Below are 17428 nucleotides of genomic sequence, written 5' to 3'. Positions count from 1 at the left end.
CATCAGGTGGCCTCCAGGAAGGTAGTCAACTTTGTAAATGTCAGTTTTCTTTGTCTACAAAAATAGGCATTAGAAGTGTTGGGAAACAATTCTTGAATCTTTCAGCTTTCTACACATCCAGGTACTAATGGCCAGATTATTTCAGACTGTCTTTTCTAGAATGTTTATATAAGCAAATGGCACTGGAAAGGTACGGTGACTCCTTCCACAGCAAATTTCATCACATTTGGGTGATAAAGATAGAAATGATTCCCTTTCCTCGCCAGAGCAGATTTGCTCACATTTCAGAGTAATGAGGATAATGGGTCCCCAGAGGGGAAGATGGGCAGCTTTGCCAGAATCCCTGTATAAGAACAGAGTCTCCTACCTCAGGCTTCCTGAAACACGCCACTGATGCATCACTTCTGTGTCAAAATGTGTAAGGAGTGGGTGTGCCTTCTTCAGAGTCTCCCTTCGCCCTCACAGACTGAAGGGGGGGTGCTGGTAACTTACGACAGGGGGCTCCGCAAGATGAAGAAACCTGAGTCCCTGAATACATGGTAGAAGGCTGCTCACCCACAAATGCCCACACGGGACGGGGATGTAACTGAGCAAAGAATTTTTATTGCGTTATACCACTTAAAATTCAAGTTTCCCCACTCTAGCATCTAATATTACTTTTTTAAAAAGAAACTGAAGAATAGTTGATTTACAGTGTTGTGTTAATTTCTGCTGTACAGCAAAGTGATTCAGTTACACATATATACACATTCTTGTTCATATTCTTTTCTATTATGGTTTACCACAGAATATTGAATAGAGTTCCCTGTGCTCTGCAGTAGGACCTTGTTGTTTATTAATATTACATTAATTAATGCAAGTTGTAGTGTGGAAATAGCATTTATTAATTGCCTTTTGTATGCCCAGTGTTGTGATGGGAAATATCACATGCACTATCTCATTTAACTATGGCTACAACCTTGAGATTTAGTTATTTTTAATTTTTACAGGTGAAGAACCTGAAAATTTGATAAATTACATTTTTTTTTTTTTTTTTTTACAAGATCACACAACTACTAAGAGACCAAGGTGGGACTGAAACCTAGCCTCTCCGGCTTTAGAAATCATGCCGTCCCTCCGTCAAAAGTTAATTGTTTTATGATAGATTCTTTAAATAAATCTGGCTCACAATGCCAGGAGCAGCTGAGGACCAAAGCCAGTGATCTCCAGTATTCGCTGGATTTCCTTCCTGAATTGTGTCTTGATCTGTGTCTCCTTGTTTTATGAATTCTACCATTCTTTGTTTATTGACCCTTCATTCCAGATTCTGGCCCTAATCCCCACCGGGGACATTGTTGCTTTCCTGATGGGTTAGATGTGTTCTTCTAAATCTGCTCTGTGGTCCTAGCCTTCTGGTTATAGGCACAGAGAGCAATGGGTGTGAGAAGCCCCATATTCTACTGTGGTTTTCTAGGACCTACACTTGTCGAGACAGCCCTGCTTCACCTCCCTTCCCACCAGGGAATGAGAGTGGTGCTGCTATTATGAAAGTGTTTCCAAGGTGTTTCACATGGCCTATTTTGCAGTACTTTGCCAGGCTCTTAAAGAATGCAATATAAAATTTTAAGCCCAGTAGTCAAGTAAAAGTTACTACATAATAAAACACTTAAATTATTGAGGGGACAGCATAATCCTGAGATTTCTCAAAGGATTACTTGTTGAAGAGCTATGCCTGATTGGTGCAGGCATTGAAAGCAAGGATGCAATCTAAAGTCCGTACTTTTCAAGAACTAGAAAGGAAAATGTTTTGTTTTTCTAAACGGGCGTGTGCATTTTTGCCTCCTCTACCAGATTGGAAGCTCCTCAGACGGATCACCGAGGCTTCCTCTTCCTTGGTTTCATCCCACACCCAGGCGGCTGATGTGCCTGTACTAAGTGCTCATAAATTCTTGTTGCTCTTATTAGTCCTTGGAGAATATACTAACCTTTCCCATACCAATGTCAGTGAGATGAATAAAGGCCATAAAACAGAATACATACATAATACGTTGGGATTAAGTATTCAGAATGACTCCTAAATGAATAATGTAGTTATTTCAATTAGATTCATTGTGCATCTGTAATGTGGAATGTTCCAAGATGTGCATTGGAGACACAGTTCTGGCCTTCAAGAAGATTATATACTAGCAGGGGAAGTAATCCCTCACAGAAGCAAAATTTAGCTGTAATGAGGTGCAAAATTGTATAAGGCCTGTAGCTATTAATGATATAGGTCCATAAGTACAAACTTTCCCACCAAGAAAACTCCAGGATCATATGGTTTCTCCAGCAAATTCTACAAAACATTTAAGAAAGAAATCTTCCATAAAATCCTCCAGGGAAAAGAAAGAGCAACAATATTTCCTATTAGTTCCATGAGTCTAGCATAACTTGAATAGCAAAATCTGAAAAGAATGTGACTAAAAAGAAACATGAAAGGTCAGTCTGACTCAAGAACTTGCATTTCTGAAATATCCAATTTGGGCATGATGTATTACCCTTCTGATATATTACAGAGTTCTGTTTATTCACATTTTGTGAAGGATTTTATGTAGGTATTCATGACAAAGATTTGCCATTTGAGACTGGGAACAAGAAAAATATGTACTCTCACCACTTTAACTTAACCCTGAGAGGTTTAGCCACTGCAGTAAGGCAAGAAGAGCAAATAAAAGTTATAATAATGGAAATAAGGAAATTAAACTGTCATTATTTGCTAATGATATGATTTTATTTTAGTAGATCTAAGAGGATATACAATGAAATTAGTAAAATTAAAAAGGGAGCTTAGTGAGGTTGTTAGGTTTAAGATAAATAAAAGGAAAGGCAGTTCATTTTTTACATATTGTAACACATGGAAAATAAAGTTTAAATAGTTGCTGCTTACAATTAGAAAATAAACTTCTAGGACTAGATCTCAAAGATGTGCAAGTCCTCTATACAGAAAATTTGGGAGACATTAATGAAAACCTAAGTAAATGGATAAGTATTCCATGTCCACAGATTGGAAGACTCAATATAATAAAGCTATCAATTCTTCCTAAATGTCTCTATAGATTTAGTGTGCTCCGCATTGAAATCCAATGGTTTATGTGGCTGTGTGAAGAATTTTTTGATTTATATGGGATAGAAAGGGCCCAAAATAGCCAATACATTATTGAAAAAGAGAACTTACTCTACTTAATGTAAAGATTTGTTTTAAAGCTACAGTAATTAAGATAGCAAGGTTGTAATTAAAGGATAGACAAATAGTCATTTGAACAGACTAGAGATCCCGTAAACCGACACACACACACACACACACACACACACACACACACACACACACACACACACGAGCACTTGATTTCTGGTGCTGCGATAATTGGATAGCTATTTGGAAAAAAAGAAACTTGATACCAACCTCAATCCATATGCAAAATCAGTTCCAGATAAATTGAAGTTCTAAATGTGAAAACCAAAACAATCAAATTGCTCGAGGAAAATTGAAAACTTCTGTTCAACAGTAATCTCCCTTTATAGAATAAAAAAGAAATCCAGAGTCAGAACACATGTTTGCAATACATGTAACTAACAAAGGTCTTTTATCTAGAAAATATAAACATTTCCTATGAATCGATAACAGAAATACATACAACCAGTAGAAAAAAAACCAGGCAAGAAATTGGAACAGACATTCCACAAAAGAGGATATTTAAATGATTAATAAATAGATGATGGAAATGAATACACAGGCACTCAACTTTATTAGTTATTGGCGAAATGTCACATGCGATACCCCTACATACTCGCCAGAATGGCTGAAATTAAAAAGGCAACCATTATCAAGTGTTGGTGAGGTTGTGTGATTTTATGTATTTACTGCTGATGGTTGTGTAAATTGGTACAGTTACGAGGAACATAGTTTGATGTCTTCTGCTAAAGTTGAGGATACTATGCAAGCTTTTGACCTATCAATTCCATTCCAAGTTATTCACGCAACAGAAATGTCTACCAGGTGATAAGGATAACTGTGATCATAACAGCTTTATTCATAATAGCAAAAACAACTCAAAGATACACCAGCAAAAAATAAAAGTGAAGACTGTATTCTAGTGAAAACAAGTGAACCACAGCAACACACAGCAAGTAAGACACTAGACGTAAAAAAAAAAAAAAAAAAAAAAAAAAAAAAAAAAGCATTCCATGTCATTATAAAGGTCAAAATAGGTACAATTAAGCTGGAGTGGTTAAGAATGTATAATTAGGGCTTCCCTGGTGGCGCAGTGGTTGAGAGTCCGCCTGCCGATGCAGGGGACACGGGTTCGTGCCCCGGTCCGGGAAGATCCCACATGCCGTGGAGCGGCTGGGCCCGTGAGCCATGGCCGCTGAGCCTGCGCGTCCGGAGCCTGTGCTCTGCAACGGGAGAGGCCACAACAGTGAGAGGCCCGCATACCGCACACACACACACAAAAGAATGTATAATTAGGTATTAAAAATAGAAAATAAAACAGGGAAGTGATTACCATAAAATCAAGATAGTGGTTCTGTTAGGAGGGAGGGCCATGGTTGTGATTAGGAGAAGGTATTCACGTGGTTTCAGAAATGGAAGTGGTGTATTTCTTGACCTGGGTGGGAGTTGCATGGATGTTTAATTTATAATTTATTAAGCCGTACGTTTATTTTTATCTTCTTTTCTGGATGTGTGTTATATTTCACAGTAAAACAGTTAAAGAATCTATGTCTTTAGCTCATATCACTTTTCTGAGCTTCTGATTTTGTGGATTTAAATGCCTAATGGACATCTCCACTGACATGTTCCATTGGCACTTCAAACTCAAAACACCTCAAATTAAATTCATCCTACCTCCAAATCTGCTCTGCCTGTTGAATTTCCCAAGTAGGTGAAAACCTCCATAATTCAATCCATATTCCAAGCCAGGAATCAAGATATCATCATGGGTTCCTGCCTTCTCTTGAATCACCACATTCAATAAAGTTCTGTTGATTTTACCTCTAATACCTTTTAAACTTACCCTTCCTGTTCACTTAACTACTGCCGTTGTGCTCACCACCATGTTATCTGATCTGTGTCACTTTAACAGCCTCCTGACTCCCTCTTTTCTCCTAGCTGTCTCTGTTCTGTCTTGCATGCTGTTGTCAGAGAGTTCTCTTATAAAATACTAATCTGATCATGTCCACCCCCTCATGAAACTTGCACTGGTTTTTGCCACCTTACACAAATCATCCTTCACCTTTCTCTACAGGCTTATGAATTATGCTCTTACAGTCCATGCTTCTGAAGCAGCGTCTTATTTACTAAAGCTGTGGTGATTAAAGAACAAAGCTGTCCCTCTCTCCTACGTATCACCCTTCTCTTGTACCGTTTCAGTCATTTACTCAAGTAACCTCACCTTAGTCTTGCAGTGCATAGATGCTCTTATAGCACCTTGTATATACGTCTGTGTGGTTCGGAATTAATGTCCTCTGCTCTGAGCTCCAGGGAATATGACAGAGGAAGTACTCGATCCATGTGTTTTGACTGAACATTTTTGACTGAAAGAATTCAGAGGCAGTAAGTGTCACCTCTTGTGAGAAGCTTCGAGAGACCTCATTGTCTGTCTGCAGTAGGCTTTGAAAGTTGATAGAATATCCAAAATGGAGAGAATGCCAAAACACAGGAGCAGAGACGGAAATACGAGTGGTTCCACAGGAATGAGTGGTCGTTGAGTATTTATAAGTTTAGGCCTTGTGTTGGAGATTGATTTAAAGAAAATCTGCTGTGTCTGCAGTTAAGGTATCCGGTTTGGAGCTTGATGAGAGGCATTATTTTCCATTGATTATTTTTATTCTATACACAACAGAAAGACTACATTCCTGAACTGGCTGCAAAATCATAAATATTTAAATCCAAGTTATTTGCCATGCATAGAAATAATCAAGTGATGAGAGCTAACTTATATGTTTGGCGACTTGGTTATTGATTTTTACAGCTCTAATCTAAATTCTATAGCAATTCACTGAAATGGCTTAGAGGGGATTGTTTTAATACGGGAGCAGATGGTAATCTCATATACGCAAGTTCAAAGAACAAGAGATCAGAAGATTTCTGAGCCATCATGTATCTCAATCTTCTAAATATCAGACAATGAAACAGTCTCAGGGGTCAAATGATACATTCACAGTCCCATAGCTAATTACGGTCAGGACTGGAATCCAGGTCTCCTGACTCCCAGACCAAAGCTCTTCTCCTTTTAAGAATGTAATACACACACCAGCTATTCATATAGGGAAGGAAGGGACTGCGTCCTACTGTTCCTTGATTTATCTGGTACAGATACGCAGACTGTTTACCCAAGTGGGTAGTGATAACAATGACAGCAAGAGTTTCTACTTATCGACCACCTATGTCGCAGGCTTGCCACACAGCTGGTGTGATCTCTCTCCTCTCTGTCAGTAGTTTCAAAATAACCTCAGGCCACTTGGGCCCCTCCAAATGAGATTCCGTTGTACATTGATATGAACAGGGCTGATTATCACCTCTTCAGTCTCAGTGGTTCTTGTTACTTAGTATGAAACTTCTGCTTCTTTATACTTTGATGGAGGACTAGAATCAAGAGTATTACAATGTGAGAATCATGTAGTTTTTTTCATTTATCAATTAATGTAACAAATGTTTATGAAATGCCTACCATCTTCAAGATTCTGAGCTAGATTTTGAAGTCCCTTGATGAGAGGCAGAATGGTAAAGAAAACACATGCCTCAGACAAGGCGAACTATTCACTGGTCCTGGGACCTTGGACAACCTACTGAATACCTGTATTTCAGTGTCGTCTTCTGTGCCGTGGGGATTGTAGCACTGTCATGAGGTTATTGTGTAGAATACTAGTTCCCTGCCCCCCACCCAGGGGTGATTTTGCTCCCCAGGGGACATCTGGCAATGTCTGGAGACATTTTTGGTTGTTACGAGTAGGGGCCAGGTGCTACCACAGTGCGTAGGATCGCTCCAAATAACAATGAATTGCCTGTCAAAATGTCAATTGTGCTGAGGTCGAGAAACCCTGATGTAGAATCCATGCCCTAATGCATATGTTATAGGGGTGATGTGTTTACCACAGCCATGACTCATAGGGGACTTCCAACTGATCCCAGCCAGTGCCTCTGTGGACGGGGTTATCCCCGCAGAAGCTGCCCATCAGCCTTCCCTCTGGAAGCTTACCCTAGGGGCCAGATCATTAAAAGGGCATTGTCCATAGATGATGGAGAGGTGGTGGGAGTGGGCAGAAGTGGTCCTTAGTTGGTAAAGCACAGCCCTGTGTCTGCTTGCTCTCAGCTCCCTGGTCCTCATAATGGAAGATTCTTCTTCTTCCCACCGTTGAACCAAACGTTCTCATACTCTCCTGTCCAAGTTTATCTTCCACTTCTTCCCACTCCTTGCCTAGCTGGTCTACCTGATCTCTGCAAGGAAAAGGTCAAATAAACAAAAAACACTCCTACCAACAAAGGGCACTGCATTTTATAAACATACATAGCAATCTATCTTTTCGCCATTTGGGCCAGTGGCTTCTTCTCTCTTTAAGTCCTAATGGGCGACTAATACACAGTAAGAGGTGCAGGTAGAGGAGATAAAAAACCCTCTGAGAACTAGAAGGAGTGAGCAGGGAGGAGGAAGAAATATACACAGTCACACAGTCATGACTGTGAGATACAGAAAGGACACATGAGTTAGAATACTTTGTTGTGGGTCTGACACGGACTACTTGCTCAGTCACTGTCACTTCCTGGTTTCCTTCCCTCTGAGAAGAAGATAAACTCTGAGAGGTGCTTAGTGGGGCGACCGTGATGGTTGGTTGGTTGGATGGAAGCCCACAGGGTAGAGGTCACCAGATCTGCCCGTGTGACTGAGTGCCCCGTGGCTAATATCTCTGGAGTATGTACTGTGTGCTGGGCGTGGTGCTGAGCAGGGACATGACTTATTCCATCTACTCCTCTTTTAAGCCCTATGATACAGGTGCTGTCACTACCTTTATGTTACCCATGAGGATACTGGAGTTACGAGAGGTTAAGTGACTGGACCAGAATTATACCACTGGCAGAACTGAGGCTTCATCCAAGGCAGCTTGACATAAGAGATGATACTTTTCACAATAGGCTATACCAGCTTCCTTAATTTTGATCCCCATGCCAACATAAAAAGAAGGCACATATCTACATTCATATAAAGCAAGATTTAAAGTAAGCATTTGAGGCAAAGGAAAAATTGCACGACTATGTAATAGATGGTTTAAGGTTCCTCTATATTATCAGGTAGCATCAGGGATAGGATTTTTCTACAATAAATTTTGTGCTTTCCACAAAATTCAAAGATATAATCATTTTCTTTGACCTTATTTATAAAAGTGATTCATTTTTTATTTAGCCTTCTATGAATTCTGCTTTTTTATATCAGATTGTCTTTCTCACTAATGAGTAATAAATTATACTTTTGATCATTGTGTTTCTTAAAATATATGAAGTTTCTGTTCATTATTAATTTCCAAGTAGAGTACCATTTCAGGTAGGGTGGAGGTTCTGAAACAATGATTTTTACAATGCAGTTACCAGGGTTTGTATTTAGAACTAGGAACTCAGTATTTTTATAGACTCTTGCCAGTTTTATATAGCTTTACTTCGGTAGCTTCTCCCTGTGTGGAGCAAAGCGTGCTTACAGGCAGGTGTTGCATTTGGCTGTGCAGGTTGTGTTCTTTACGTGGGTGTGTCCACTGCCAAGGTGTGCTGATGCCGACACACCTCTTCTGAGCACTGATTATGAACATCACTTCCCAAATCCATGTTCAGTGACATTACATCAGTAGCTTAAACTTGGCCGTGGTAGGCATATGTACACTATAGAAACTGGCAACCTCTACAAAGCAGAGAGCTGGTTGTTAAACCTTGACCCGCACACTGCTGGGTGCAGTGAGGGGAGAGGAATCGGGGGATTAAAATTTAGCCCTTGTTCTGCTCTCTGATGTGGAGATGAGTAGGAAGGGGCTACTTTTTCTCACTCAAACAAAACTGCCTTCTGCTCAGAGCTGTACGCTCACAAGGTTACGTATCCTGAAGGAGGCATGTTTCCTGTGAGTTCACACAAAGGCCACAAGTGGGCTAGCAGCCACCCTGGGTTTAGAACAGTGGTTCCCAAACCTGGCTCATCATCATAATCATCTTAAATTTTTTTTTAATATAAATTTTAGGGCTTTTCAAAGATTTTGGCTTTGTTTATGTAGCGTTCAGTAATTGTTGCTTACCCACTCTTCTTCCTAACAGGCAAACTCCAGTTTCATTTGGGTGTTTACTGAGGCAGGGATGGGTAACTGAATTTCTGTCTGCAGGTGTTAATCATGAGTGACATAAACCAGTCAGGATGAACCCGTCCCCCTTGCTTCTGATTTGTTTAAGGGTAGGCATGTGACCCAGCTGTGATTAATTACACAAAGCTAATTAGGTTAAGTACATGAGGCTAATTACATGAGACCCTGTCTGCTTCCAGGTTTCCAAGGAAGGTTCTAAATTTAAGAAAGACATGTAACTCCTTCTGCCTCTGCACATTGCTGAACATGGTATAACAGAAACCATTTGAATGCCTGGAAGGGGTGCAACCATGTTTGATTAACAAGGAGAATCAATTGGAAGGCAAAGCTGATACGCTCAGCATGGCGTTGTGGAGGAATAAACTCAAAGCCACTGAATTAACCAGCGTTAAAAATGAGCAACCCCTAAACTTCCTATTAATTGTTCAAAAAAATTTGAGTGGGTATCTTCTGTCACTTGCAATTGAAAGCAATTGAACCAATATGTCTAGGATGAAGCCTGGGAATCTGTATCTTAAACATTTCCCCAATTTTTGGAAAGCTCGGGAACCACCCATTTAAATCTCCAGTAAACAGTTTTCTTAAAGGTATGTCCAGTTGTTTACCCACTTAGTTTTTGTGTGACCATGTAAGCCCCGAGGCAGATGGCGCCCCGAGGCAGATGGCGCCCCGAGGCAGATGGCCTCCCGAGAGAATAGTAGGAGGCCAGGAGCATCCCTGCCCATTGCCCCCACTGTCCTGTAAAAATATCAGTTTCTACCTGTGGCATGGTGTGAACAAGGTTGGGAAGTACCGAACTGTTGTGTTTAATACAGTGTTGTGGAGAGAAAATAGGACTCAATCACCAGATAGCTGTGTAATCTTAGAAATGCACTTTATCTGTTTGTTTCTTAGTTGTGCAATTTTTACTGTCATATCAAGTTGGCTATTTTAATGATCATGAACGCTAATAATGAGGATAAAACGCACAATTTGGATGTGACCTCCTGGCCACCCTGTTCTGTTTTCTTCCTCATGCTGTGAGTGGTAGATAGGGGAGTAGACTGGTACCAGCTGTGCATTTCAGGGGAGGCACCTCCCCATTCATTCAACAGGGCACAGAGATAATGATAATAATACTGACAGGAGTTACTGTTGTTCGATATGAACAGCTAGGTATTGCCAGCCCTTTAAAAGCCGTCATGCAACACAAGTAGACCTGGGCAGCTGAGTTCGTAAGTCCAGTCTCCCTTCCTGGCTCCCTGTGCCCTTACTTCCTATAACATCATCCGTTGACCCAGGTCCCGATCCTTGATCCTTGGCGTCTTCTTTTCTGGGCCTCTGCTACTGAGACTTCCAGCAAAGACTGCTGCCTTCCCCAGGTGACTTGGAGCCTCAACTCTGCACCAAAAAAAAAAGATATTTACCACCAGGCAATTACACAAAAGGTATTAGTCTTATATTTTCATTGAGAAATAATATACACACAGAAAAGAAACCTTGTTTCCACCGTCCAAAGATATTGAGTCTTAATGTTTTGTTATATTTCCATTCAGAATGATTTTTATATCCATGCTGTTATATTAAAAAAAAAAAAAAAACCTCACCAACCCCTCAATCCAAAAATCTACAAAGCATCTCTGATCTTGTCTTTCCCTCCTTCACCTTTTAACATCCAATCCATCAGCAAGTCCTGTGGACTGTACCTCTCACTATATCTCAAATTCATCCACTTCTTTCTGTTTCCACTGCCGCCCCCCTCCCCCAGCCACTGTCATTTCTTACTGGGTCTACTCCAATAGTCTCCCAACTCGTCTCCTTGTTTTCACTCTTGTTTCATAGAATTCATTTTACTTTTCACAGTTTGAATTGAATCTTGTCAGTCCCCTCTAAAGAACTCTTCAGAGGTTTCCTGCTGCACCTGGAATAAAATCCAGATTCCTTTCAAATACGTTAAAAGACCTGGTATGGTCTGATCTGCCTACTTCTCCTCTCCTCCCCCCCTCATGGATTCTTTTCCAGCCATTTCACCCCAGGGCCTTTGCATTTCCTTTTTTCCCTGCCTGGAACAGTAATCCTCTGGCTTCTGCAAAAGGCTGCTCCTTCCCAGGTCTCAAGGCTAATGTTGCTTCCACAGAATGGCCTGTCCTACTCACTGAACCAAAGGAGCCTCCCCAGCCACTTGCTACCAAATCACCCTGGTTTGTTTCCTTCTATGCACACATCACATTCTAAAATTACCTTTTAGAAACACTAAAAATGTTTTCTTTTTCCTAGAAAGTAAGATGGAGGAGAATCATGACCTTGCCTAACATGTATTGCTGTACCCAGTGTTTCAAATGATTCTGACAACATCTAGTCAGTATCCAGTGAATAGGTATTGAACGAGTCAATGAACAAATGAATGAATAACTGAGATCATGGTGAGAATTCCTTTTTGTGTTTTTGTTTTATCACTCTCTAAAATGTTAAGCTGGTATTTCTTAAACCTGAAAAAATACCCACAGGACACCCCCCACCAAGGGTTGACTTATACATGAACAAATGTGAAGTGTATTTATGTTCCTTAAGCTTATAATACTTACAGGACTCTAGAGCCAAAACACATTTACAAACTGTATACTAACAAAGCTACAAAACAAATGCAATTCAAACTGACAATATTGACTTCATGCAATAGATCTTATTTTGATGAAACTAAATCACCAATCACAGATGAATAAGATACCGATTCCTATGACGCAGGTTCCTTTGAGTCCACAGGGCTGTCCTGTCATTTGCTCTGTGGCAGTCCCATTTTTTTCACAAGTTTCTCCCTTTGACTACCGCAAAACGAATTTCTACATCGTGCTGTGACTTATATTTATTTGGAATGAGTGTGATACACTGGAAACACACTTACTTCTGGTCTTTTCTCATTAACATTTTTCAGTTAAGTCCAGTCCTGCTTCTGGGTGTGATGTGATCATTAACCTAAAGTTAATGAGGCTAGTGGAATCATGTTTCAGGCTTGTTTTTAAGGAGATGTTTATCCAGATATTCCAGCCTAAATTTGCAATGTGTTGGGTTGTCCTGTTCCCTAGAATTCCAGGGAGGCATCTCCTGGAGAAAGGTAGTCAGAAGCAGGGATGGGACCAAACTTCCCAAGGGTCTGCAAGTGACAGCAAAAGCCCCACTTTGGGACTGGGGGCTTTGGGGTGGGGTCAGATGGTGAGTAGAGGGGCTCCGAGAGAAGGCTGGCCACATGAGGATGGAAACGCCTAAGAGGGGCAGGAGATGATCTCTTCCTCATGACTCAGCCAGCCTCTCCTGAAACACTAGAAAATCACGCACTGTTTGGGAAGATTGGACTCTCCTTAAAGAAGGTGGTGAGGAGCACGGCTCTGCGTGGAGATGTTACGAGAAGGGAATGGAAAGACTGATGTGAGAGTAGGGATTGCCTGGCATGGCTCTGGATTCTTCTGCATCTAGGAAATGAAATGTATTTAATTCTCCAGATGATATCCTGTTTTTATACAGTATCAAACACACATCTCTTTAAGCATAGCATCGTATATACCACACACCATTAAACAGAACGTCTTGTGTGTATGGGTATGTTTGGTATTTACATATTTATATATTTACCATATTTAAAATTTATGTATTTATGAATTTTTATATTTATAATATAAATTTATATCTAGAAGTTGATGTTTAGAATAAAATTTAAAAGCACAACTAATTAAAAATTTAAAAAGTCTAACAAATATCTCCAACATTACAAAATCCAATATCTTATATTTGCATACTTATAAAACGTGTGACTGTATAAACACATTGCTAGGGCCCCCCCCACTCCCCTTGGGCTTTGGAAGAGCTCAGTGGGAGTGAGGGGCCCTGAAGCTTATTCCTCATTAGCTTCACAGTGTATTGGTTATCTATTGCTGTGTAACAAATTACCTCTCCACCACTACATTTGGCTGCCTAAAACAACAAATACTTGTTATCTCACAGTTTTTGAGGGTCTGTTAGTGCCAAGTTGTAAAGCCTGTTTGAACCCTGGATCATTAGATTCCCAAATCCACATTCTTATCCCTATAACCTCTACAGCTCACAACGCTTCCGGCTTACTCATACCTCCTGGCTTTGTGCAAACTGCTTTCTCTGCCTAGAACATCCCTGTCCTTTCTCATGTGTCTACCTGGCAGACCTACCAACGCTCAGCATAATTCCTGCCTCCTTCGTGGAGCCTTATTCAATTCTCTGAAATGACTGGACTTTTCCTTCCTCTAAACTCCTACTAAACTCTGCCTTTTTCCCATTTAGCAAAGTTCTCACAGACTTTCAATTGTTTGACTCCAGGGACCATTTTTTTCTATCCCCAAATTCACAGGAGCTGGCAAAGCCCTGACATGAGGTCGACCCCAGTAAATGTCTGCTGTGTGAACAAAAGGTTTTCGTGGACTGGGAGAGGCAGGACTCATTGCTAAGGCCATACACCCATTGCATTTCTGTGTGATTAGTATTTAGTTAATAATCAGAGCAAATCACTGGGACCACAGGGACGCTGGTGAAATTTACCTCATCTAGAGAAAGGCACTCAGACAGCTTAAACCTCAGCAAACCAGGGACCACGTGCTCCCTATTTATATCCATAGCAACCACATTCGGCAGAAGACTCCCGTCTTCAGAACCTCTTTATGCCAATGAAACCCATAAAATACACAAGCTTTATCAAGTGTGTTGCACCTGCGGACCACCAGAGCTCCGACACATGGCTGCCCACAGCATCATGGAACCCACTGGAGTTGCTCATCGGGCAGATGGGTCTCAGGTGGCAGAAATAGCGCATATGTATTAGCAGAGCCCAGCTGTCTGTTATCCCCCAAGAGCACCCATCTTTCCGGATGCCAAATGTATACACTTTATTTTAATAATTTTCTTTCTTTCTGTAAATTGAAATACTGTATGTGGGACCATGTGAACCTGGGTGTAGTGAGACGCAAAAGGAAAATTCCAAGCATTTTTGCTCAGGTCCCCTTCACCTTGGGTAGAACGATTCGCTTGCTTCTCCTGAACCCACTTCACTTCCGGCACACCGACCTTTTCTCATACGTTTCTCTCGCTCCTGACTGCCTGGGGGAATTTGAAACATTTCCTCGTAGGAATTCTACACATAATCTCATAGAAGATTAACTCAAATTCTGGCACTTCCGTGTTGCCCTCTCTGATGACCGCTGCTTTCTCCCTTTTGGGAATTCCAGTGGTGTTTGCTGTTTGGTGTTCAGTCTAAACCACACTTCTCAAACTTTCATGTGCGTGCACTTCACCTGGGGGATTTGGTAGAAGGTGGGTTCTGATCCAGCAGTCCGGAGCCGGAGAGCCTGCATTCCTAACGAGCTTCCAGATGACTTCCTTGCTGCTGGTTCATGAACCACACTTTGAATAATAAGGGTTGATACTACTTGGATTTGAGTATTTTCCTCTCTCTTGCCCTTCTTAACTCCCACCTCTTCATTTCATTTTCTGTAAATATTTCCTGGGCATCTTCTAGATTTTATACTTAGTGCATGAGATGTCATTTTAGAGGTAACAGCTCTTAATAGCTTTATTTATATTTTCGTTTGCATTTCTCATTTCATTTACTTATATATTTCTGCTTTTACTCGTATTTAGATTTAGAGTTTTTTTCTTTAAGCTTCAACCAACCGTAATGTCCTTGAAAGCAGATGATTGCCTACAATAGCAAGGTGGTATTTTTAGCGAAAAGAACAGGCATGCCGAAATCAAGAAATCTAGGCTCGAAACCCAATTCTATCTCTCATTTACTACACCTGAGATTTGAGCCGGTTCCTTAGCCTCTGAACCTCAGTGTGATCACCTGAGAGGCAGGGCTAGTAGTCGCTGTGGGCGTGGAGTAAGACGCTGCTGCTTGCTTGCGAGGTGTCTGGCACAGGGTTTGGCCCCTCCGGCCCTGAGACGTGTTCATTTCTCCCCACGTGCTTGGGACCGATTGGCTCCGGACATCCAGGGGCTCAAGATCTGGGTAAGTTGGGCAGAGTGTCAGAGAAGCAGTGTCTCCTGCAGGCTTAGTTTCCTTCTGCTCTGGTTCTCACTTTGAATCTTTAGTTGAAAGATTTGGTTCGCTGGCAAATATTTACAATGTTGTTGTTTTTAAATTTTATTTGAATCAGTGCTTTGAAATTCTCATTTGAAACTCTGAGGAAAGATGGTTGATCCTGTAACTAAGGTTTAAGAAAAACCATGCACTTCATGTATCATAAAAAAAGTAAAAGCTAGTATATTTTTGTTGCTAGTTAATTTGCCACTCAAATGTGCTGCAATTTCAACTTCTTTTAAAAATTTTTTTACTGTTACTTGATTTTGCTTTTCATTTGAAAAGAATGAAATAATCACTGGGAAAAATTTCAAACCTCAGAGAGCTATAGTAGGACATGGGATTGGACCCTGGCCTGCTATAGAAAAGCAGAACTGTGTGTTAGTCCTGTTTTCTTTAACAACTTACTGTGAGATCTTTATAAAAATTACTTTTAATCTAAGCTCTGTTTCCTCATTATAAAATGAATGGGTCAGACTAAATGATCTGTAAGATCCTTTTTTGCTCTTAAAAAAAAGCAACTCTGATTCTTATTCATTTAGTTACGAGTATTGGGGAAATGAAAACTTCAGTCAAGTAAAACAACTCCTTTATAAGTTTTGCAAATGAATAGTGTAAATGAGATTATAGGAAGAAATGTTTTAAATGCTTGAGAGAACACTTTCAAGTAATTTGAAGCCCTTGAAGAATATGGATTGGCTAATTGCAAACCATTCGTAGCTACTCATTAATGCATGCCCCAGAACACACTTCGCTTAAATTGAGTCCCCGTAGAGTCTTGACAGGAATGAAAGTATACTTTGTTAAAAAAAAAAAAAATCCTATCTACAATTTATGTTTGTTTTTCTAATTCAGCTTGTGTCAGAGCAATGTCACACCATGTTTCCAAGCACAGGCTCTGGTCCCAGATTCTGGGGTCGAACCCTGGCTCTGTCACGTACAGCCTGTGTGACCTTGGCCAAGTCACTCACCCCCTGCAGGAGAAGCCTCACGACTGTACCCACTTCATAAGGTAATGCTGAGGATTAACGCAGTATCATATTTAGAAGGCTGCCTGGTATAGTCAAAGTTTGATGATTGGTATGTTATTATGATCGCTTCATTTTAGTGAATTGCTTTAGGTGTGATCTATAATCTTATCAATCTACAATTTTATATTTATAACTGAGGTTTTATCCTTCAAATGTCCACTGCCTCTTCATGTTGCTCACATTGTTGGAGTTTTCATAGGGGAGTCACACCATGTGATGGGAAGAAAATGGATAGGGACAAGAAGGTGTCACTTGGCCATGTCACCTCATGAATTTGCCATCTTCATCCGTGAATAAGATGGTGGGTTGGATTAGATGATTAGGTTTGATTTGCTTAACTAGGGATTTGTCAGTCTTTGGAGGGCTGATGTGTATGCAAAATAACGTGTGCAGGTGCCGTTTTCCGGGATAAAATCTGTACCACTCGTCATGTTCTCTCATGGGTCCCTGAATGGTTCAGTGCCTCCTGTTTCAAGGATCTTCAGCTTCCCTTTTGACTCTAAAGTCCCACAGCTACGGGAATTAGAATTTAGGTGAAATCACTTGGGAACAGGGTTTCTGGTGAAATTGAGAACCGAAGCCATTTCTTGGTGAAATAGAAAACTGGTATTTTTGACAGTTCCTTCCGGCAATAGTAAGAACAAGAAAAAAATAAGAGTACAAAATTTCAACTGACAGATGACCCAGTTTGTCCCTCTATTTCAATGGGACAAATACTACCTATTCAGTTCTTTTAGGAAAATTTGTATTATTGTGGGGGTTGTTATTCAAGATTTAGACATTTTTTATATATGTAATATATATATAATGTGTATATATATATAAAATGGTTGCATTAATATTTTGGGGTGTCATTCTTGACTTTGCTAATAAGACAGAAGAGTACATATTTTTTGTTTGAGTCCCACCACTAATCACTCTACATTAATCAGGTAAAGTTCTCCTCTTGATTGGCTGTACTGTGACC

Source organism: Phocoena sinus, chromosome 13 (assembly GCF_008692025.1).
Source record: "Phocoena sinus isolate mPhoSin1 chromosome 13, mPhoSin1.pri, whole genome shotgun sequence".
NCBI classification, from domain to species: Eukaryota; Metazoa; Chordata; class Mammalia; order Artiodactyla; family Phocoenidae; genus Phocoena; species Phocoena sinus.
The sequence above is the reverse complement of the archived record's forward strand: the minus strand, read 5'-3'. Positions refer to the sequence as shown.